Below are 7,169 nucleotides of genomic sequence, written 5' to 3' on the forward strand. Positions count from 1 at the left end.
TTGCAAGTAGTTTTTCCTGGACACTAATGAAATATTGAAGTATCCATATTTTTATATGCTTTAGGTCTAAAGACATTAAGCTGCTTTTGTCATTAAGAATTTTTAAACATTCTTGTGCTATTTCAAAGATACATAGTTCTTTATAAAAGTAGCAAAAATGATGAATGCAGAAAATAGCAGACCTCACCAAAAATATCTGGAGGCACAGCCCTTAAAAAGAAATATCATACTGGGGTATTACCATTCAGGGAAAATACAATTAATTTTCCTAATTTGACACAGATTGATACCAAAATGAATGGAATCAATTGATGTATGTGAACATCAACCACACATGGAAATTCGGAAATTCTGTGTTATGTGTTTGACTTTTTTTCCAGTGCCTACACAAACTTTCAAGCCAGCAAGACAGTATGGAAGTTGGTCAAATATATACTTTGCAAGAAAAAAGATAGCTTTAAGACAAAAGTGAATATTTCATTATTTTGTACTCAGTACAAAAGATGATCAACAATATGTCTGTTTTCTTTGAATATATCATTCTACGGGGAAAAAAACAACAACTAAGCTTGAATTATAGTTTCTTAATAGTACAGTTAATAGGAAACTGTCACCTCAATAAGGGCAACAGAATATTTTATTTTTCCGTTGAGACGTAGGACTTCAAATGCTTCTTTAATCAATTGGAGAAATGAGACGTGTCAGCTGTAATGGTGCATAAAATAATGGTGAGGAGAGAAGTGAAGAAGAAAGAGCATCTAACCACACTCCACAACTCTTCACACAAAGAACGTGGGGCTGGGGATATGGCCTACTGACAAGAGTGCTTGCCTCATATACATGAGGCCCTGGGTTCGATTCCTCAGCACCACATATACAGAAAATGGCCAGAAGTGGCGCTGTGGCTCAAGTGGCAGAGTGCTAGCCTTGAGCAAAAGGAAGCCAGGGACAGTGCTCAGGCCCTGAGTCCAAGGCCCAAGACTGGCAAAAAAAAAAAAACCTTCCCAAGGGGGAAAACAGTTTAAAAAAAAGATAAAAAGCATCTGAAGAATGCTTAAAGGAGAAAAAAAGCTTGTTTTTATTCCTTTCCTTCAAAACACACACACGGAATTTGAGATATAAAATCTGTTGTCTTCTTTTCTAAAACATAATGTATCAAAAGAATTTCAAATCTAAAAGTTAAGATTCTTAAGCTCTTGAGATACCAGATTACACTTTAGTATTTTCTTTTAAAACAAGAAATGACTTATCAATTCCACAAGACTTAAAGGGATGGTGCAAAACTTTGATAGCTGCTACTGTGACTGGATGTTAGGGGTTTCTATATACTGTTACATGTTGTAACATTCTATTTGGACATTCTTAAAGCCATGGTGCCCAAATAAGTGCTAATAAAAGATACAGATTTTATTTTTGTTAGTTATTTACTACAGAATCTTAAAGGCCTTATACAGTATAAATGAAGTAACAATGCAGTTTGAAATCCTATAGCCAGTATTGAAAATGACTTAAAGTTACCAGATAAGGAAATCAGACCTGCTTTGTCTTCCGGTCCCTAAGATTCTGACTATGGTGCTCATTTAAGGCACCGCTTAGTGCTGGCAGTACCTGGTCCCTCCAATCAACAGTGAAAAGCAACTTCTAAAGCTGTTCTGGGGATGAATTTCAAAGGAAATGATGAGAGGTATAGAAAGGATTATCTTCAGAGTGGCCTTTCTGCTACAAAAGCTCTACCCAGTCTCACATTTGACTTGCACATAACATTGTAGAAACAATGAGAGAGAATTTTTGTTAAAGCTATCTCTGTTTAGTGTTAGTTTGTAGTAAGGAATTGCACATACAGATTACTTAACTAAAAGTAATTTAATAATTATCCTTTTGAATATTTTTAAGCCTTCATATATATCTATATATATGTATATATATATATATATATGTGTGTGTGTATAGGTATGAAGTGGTCAATTGGACATATATAGATATTTGTACATACACATATGATTCAAAAGGAAAAAAATAAGGAAGGGGAAAGTTTTTCTTTAAAGAGAAGACTGCCAATAATGAAGCCTAGGTTTCCCTTTCATAAACATTTAAAGTAACTTACTAGCATCTTGAAAGGGTTATCTTTCCTAAAATACTTAACTTATCAGAATACATGATTGGTGCTACATGAGCTGGCTCAGATTAATATATATTTTTTTTAAGTAATTACACCAAACTATACCAAATTTATTTTCTAGCTGAGGTATACTTCTTCTGGCTTTTATAATCTCTGACAGGGAAAACAGAGATAAATTCAGATTTTTTTCTGCAATAGCTGGTTTATTAGAATGCCTCTCTCAAAATAATTTAAATTCTTGGTCTAACACAGAAAACCATTAGTAATGGCTTAAACTAGATTTAAACCTGAATCTCATTCTTCTTCAGCACTGCTCTTTTGCCAGTCAACTTATCATGCTTTTCTTGCAAATAGGTAAATTATTTTAATAACCTCATAATCTTAGCTTAGTAATTTATATTATTATAATTTTATCCTCTATGAACATCTCAACTCTCCTTAATTAGATGAAACAGGCATACATGCTTTAGCTTAGTGAGTCCATTTTCTGGTTCTATGTAAAGCAACATCTAAAGTAGCAGAGAGTGGTAACAGCAGTATTTCAAAACACAGCTAAGCCAAACAGTTTCCTGGAGACGTGTTACCTTTTTTATCTTCAGGTGCTACTGGCTATTTTTGGTAGGGCTAGGCATTAATACTGACCACTTTAGCTTTTCTGACTACTAACAAACTATCCCACAAGGAAGCTGCTTTCCCTGCAGATAATTGTAGCGATCCTTTAACATATACATTTTGTAAAATATATGCTCAAAGTAAAAAGATCCAAATTCACAAGAGTATGAAATATTTATTAAAAAATCATGCACTGGATTGTACAATCTAGAAATAAAAGAAGATTCAAATTTAGTAATAAAGGTAAGAGCAACTGCTTGCTCCAAATATTTAAGAAAGACCTTAGTTTCCCAGAAAGTCCTGGGCCTTACTCAATTATCTTTTTCTCTTTGTAGAGAAGCAGTAGCCAGGGCTACAGCTGTGACTGGCTGAGCAATTCCATGGAGCTGCATCTTTGCAAGTTTCTTCTGTTCACATCCTGTGACCAATCGGTTCAGTTCTGCTGCAATGTACCAATAAGGGTCTTCAAGTCACAGACAAACTTGTACTTAAATCTCTTGCCTTGAACTTTACAAATCATGTCCCCATCATAATAATACCTTAATGCACGACTGAACTTCTCATAGTTCATTGTAGGCTTATTTTTACATTGTCCCCATTTCTGTGCAACCAGTTCAGGTTGATTTAGCTTAAACTCGCCTTCATCGCCAACCCAAGAAATACAGTCTCGAGCATCCTTATCAGTAAGAAGTTCCAACAAAAACTGCCACAGTTGGATCTGACCATTGTTTCCTGTTCTATTCCCAGGTGAGCTTCTGCCTTCTTCTGAAATTCTTAGAGCTCTTTGTACTTTAGCCGCCTTTGTACTACTATTTATAAGTTCAATGGTAGATGGTATAGCAGATTGTACTGATGCTGGAATAATTTGCACAGATTGATCAATTGTAACTACTTCATTCATCTCTTGTACCTGGCTTGCCAACACATATTTTCGAAGTAGCTCCAGATGACTCCCAAGGAATTTCTCTCCAAGGAGCCCACTGAAAAACATCTTCTTGGCTGAGACTACATAATTCTCTTCCTGAAATGTTGAGTGTGGTGAGGTCTATATCAGTCATGCTGAACTCCTTCATTACCCAAACCACCCAAACCACTTGGTCTGTGGACCACTGAATAGGGTCATAGGGTATCCCAAGGCGTTCCTGTTCCTTCCTATAACCTTCCAGTGCAGCAGCCCATCGTGTCACCTGTTCTGCGGTTTCATCTGTAATTGCCGTGATGTGTTTTGTATCATCGATGGGTATCACTTGGGCTTCCTCAACAAGATGGGCTTCTGCTTCCACCTGGTGTTCATCTGGATCAATCACCACTTCAACCGTTTCCGCAGTTTTAACAATTTCAAGGATATTTAGCTTTGGCTCAATTCCTTGGTAGGAAATTACCTGTACACTAAGCTGTACAGTTCCATCTGTCTTTACTCCCTGATCAAATAAGCTTCGTTCTGGATCCAGCTGGATAGCTTGAAGACAAATTTCATGAGCATCCAAAGAACACTGTAATCATGGTTCTAGTAATTTCTTTAAATTACCTATCGGCTCATTCATATCTATACCCTGGTTTATACATTCAGCTGGTGTGTAGGTTTGTTCTACAATGCTTTCCTCTGTACATTCTGTTTTCTCAGTTCCAGCAATCTCAATCTCTATCAGCTCCTCTGCTTCTCTTTTAGTTATGGTTGAAATATTTCAAATACTCAGTTCCACTCTGGAATCGGCCCAGTAGCCAGGTGGCGTCTCTTTGGGTGAGGCCTGCAGCTCCCACGACTCCAAGCCAGAGGTCCCCAGCCCCGGCCCACGAGGATCAGGCTGCGAGAAAACCAGGAACACATTAACAACCAAACAACTACATTTTGTTGTGTGAAATGCTTGTGTTTCACGTTCTCCCTAATTGCCAGCCCCTTATATGGTTGTAGTTTTCATTTCTTTGGGCCTCATTTAAGAAATCATCACAGGGAATGGCAAGTGTTTTGTAGGCTACTTAAAGAGAAGCAGTAAATTTGACAAAACAAAAACTTTAGGTTAGGTTTTTAAAGTAGGTAACCGGTAAAGGAGAACGCCATGCGGTATTCAGGCAGGAGAGAACGTTTATTACCGAACTGCTGGCCTGTAGCTGAGGTGACCCATGGTCGGAGAGAAGGGAGAGAGAGAGAGAGCGACCCCCATCCAGCCCTGCCTTATATCTAGGGCAGGGGCAAGGGGTGTGGCCAGGTGGATTAGGATGTGACCTCAGGGAAAGGGGAGGTAACTGCCTCCAGGTCTGCAAGTTACCCAGGTAACTGGGTGGAGACTTAATGAGGTGGGGGCATCTACATGGAGCCCTCAGGGAGAGGACCTTACATTCCAGCCTTTTAATAGTTAGCAAAAAGGGCTAAGACTCTCTCTGGCTGCTTCCTGCTGGCAAGGGGCGTCGGCATTAGGGGTAAAAGGCAGAAATGTGGCCTCTCCTGGAGAAGGCAAGCAGCAGGGTCCCTTGGTGGTAGATGCCAGTCCTTGAATGAAGCCTGGAAGAAGTCTCATGAGGCAGGGGCTGGACAAAAAAATATTAAAGCAAAAGCAAGGGCTTAGGGCACAAAATTAAAAATTGGGTGACTTGGCTAGTTCTTATACTCAGGTATGGACATTAGATGGACAAGCTACTATCTCTTGATCCCCCGGCTCTGATTAGTTTTGAAAGGGTGAGACAAAGTGACTTCCTTTTAGATGCGATCATTTTCCTCTTACTCCACTCCATGATACTTGTTCCCAGAACTGGCTGAGTCCCAGGGGTCTAGGTGCTTGTTGCTGGGATGGCTTGCCCCCATTGGCATTCACGGGGTTTGAACTCAGGCCCTGGGCACTGTCCCTGAGCACTTCTGCTCGAGGCTAGCACTCTACCACTTCAGCCACAGCTCCACTTCCAGCATTTGGCTGGTAAGAGATCAGTCTCTTCAGCCATGCTTCCAGCCTGGCTCTTCGCTGGTTAGTTGGGAGATGGAGTTTGAGAGATTTTCTGCCCGGGCTGGCTTCAAACTGCAATCCAAGGAGTCTTTGCCATGAAAGCCCTTTTTGATTTCCAATTAAAACAACAAGGAGACCAAGGGGACTAGAGCTTACCTGTACCTTGTCAAGAACTGACCAAATACTTGCCAGAATTCTGCAATGACAAAACTCAGTAGATGTGATGAATTTTAGCACAGATATATAGCTAGATGGACATACTAACAAATGACGTTTACACATACATACACACATGGAACACACATACACACTGTGCACATAGGTTTTACATCATGCAAAAATGAATTTCAGCAATAGACTTTTTCAGAATTCCAATAGTAAATGACATTTTTTGTCCAATATTTTAGAACCACATGGTTGGTGAGAAAAACAATTTTGCTAGCAAACAACAGTTTCAGATTATAAAATGGAAAAACCATATTTTGATAAACTCTAGTGGGATGCCATGTTGAGGGGGGTGGCAGGAGGACACAAACACACAATAGAGAACTCGTGGCATGGCATAATGGCACCTGAGCTGATGTCTGTTAAATCCAATATCCACCACGTGGTCAATGCTAGAGAAAAGAACTTTTAGATATCTTTGCTGACAAAGCACATTGGTGGTCAAGCCTCAGTTTCGAAGGTCTGTGAAAAGAGGCAGCTTTGTGATCAAGGCACACAACGATGGTACGACTTGGGAATTTTATAAAGTAAGCAAGTAAGCAGGAAGATGAGAGAGAGAGGGAGAAAAAGGAAGAGAAAGAGAGGAAAAGAGAAAGAGAGAGAGAGCCTGAATATAAGTGACTTCTAACCATTTACCATGGCAGTGGCAAAAACTGTATCTGAACAAGTATTTCGAGCAGGCCTCATTGCACTGTTAAGAGGCATGCTAGCAGTTTCCCAGCTTGGATGTGACTGTGATGCAAAACCCAAAAAGCACGGGAGAGAGGCGCCTGGTGAGTAGATGACCTTACCGGGCAGAAGCGGCAGGCAGAAGCTGCAGGCAGAAGCTGCAGAAGCTGTGGACAGAGCGGCAGAGAACCGGAGCAGCAACAGTTTCACTCACCAGGGTAGACTAGTGGTGTGGAGGTGGAGGTGGGTGTGGAGGCCAGCAATGGTATTAGTGAAAAGTGCCGCATGGCGACTCGCAGCAGTTGGGTTCGTGGAAAAAGGGCTGTCAGGACTGGGGATACTCCCAGAAAAAGAAGAAAAATAGAGGGGAATTCTGCCTGTCCTGACTCTTAAACCCCATCCGAGTCAGGCACCATATATATTAGGTTTTTAAAGTAGGTAGCTGGTAAAGGAGAATGCCACATGGTATTTAAGTAGGAGAGAAAGTTTATTACCGAACTGCTGGCCTGTGGACGAGGTGATCCATGGCCGTAGAAAAGGGAGAGAGAGAGAGAGAGCGACCCCCACCTTGCCCTGCCTTATATCTAGGGCAGGGGTAAGGGCTGTGG

The 7,169-nt window shown here is 40.4% G+C and overlaps 1 pseudogene; it reads right to left on the minus strand.

The window, feature by feature from the left end:
* Positions 1–2,679: 2,679 nt before the first annotated feature.
* Positions 2,680–4,413, minus strand: LOC125365014 (annotated as a pseudogene).
* Between the last annotated feature and the right edge of the window lie 2,756 nt (positions 4,414–7,169).

Source organism: Perognathus longimembris, chromosome 16 (genome assembly GCF_023159225.1).
Source record: "Perognathus longimembris pacificus isolate PPM17 chromosome 16, ASM2315922v1, whole genome shotgun sequence".
In the NCBI taxonomy this organism is placed as follows: domain Eukaryota; kingdom Metazoa; phylum Chordata; class Mammalia; order Rodentia; family Heteromyidae; genus Perognathus; species Perognathus longimembris.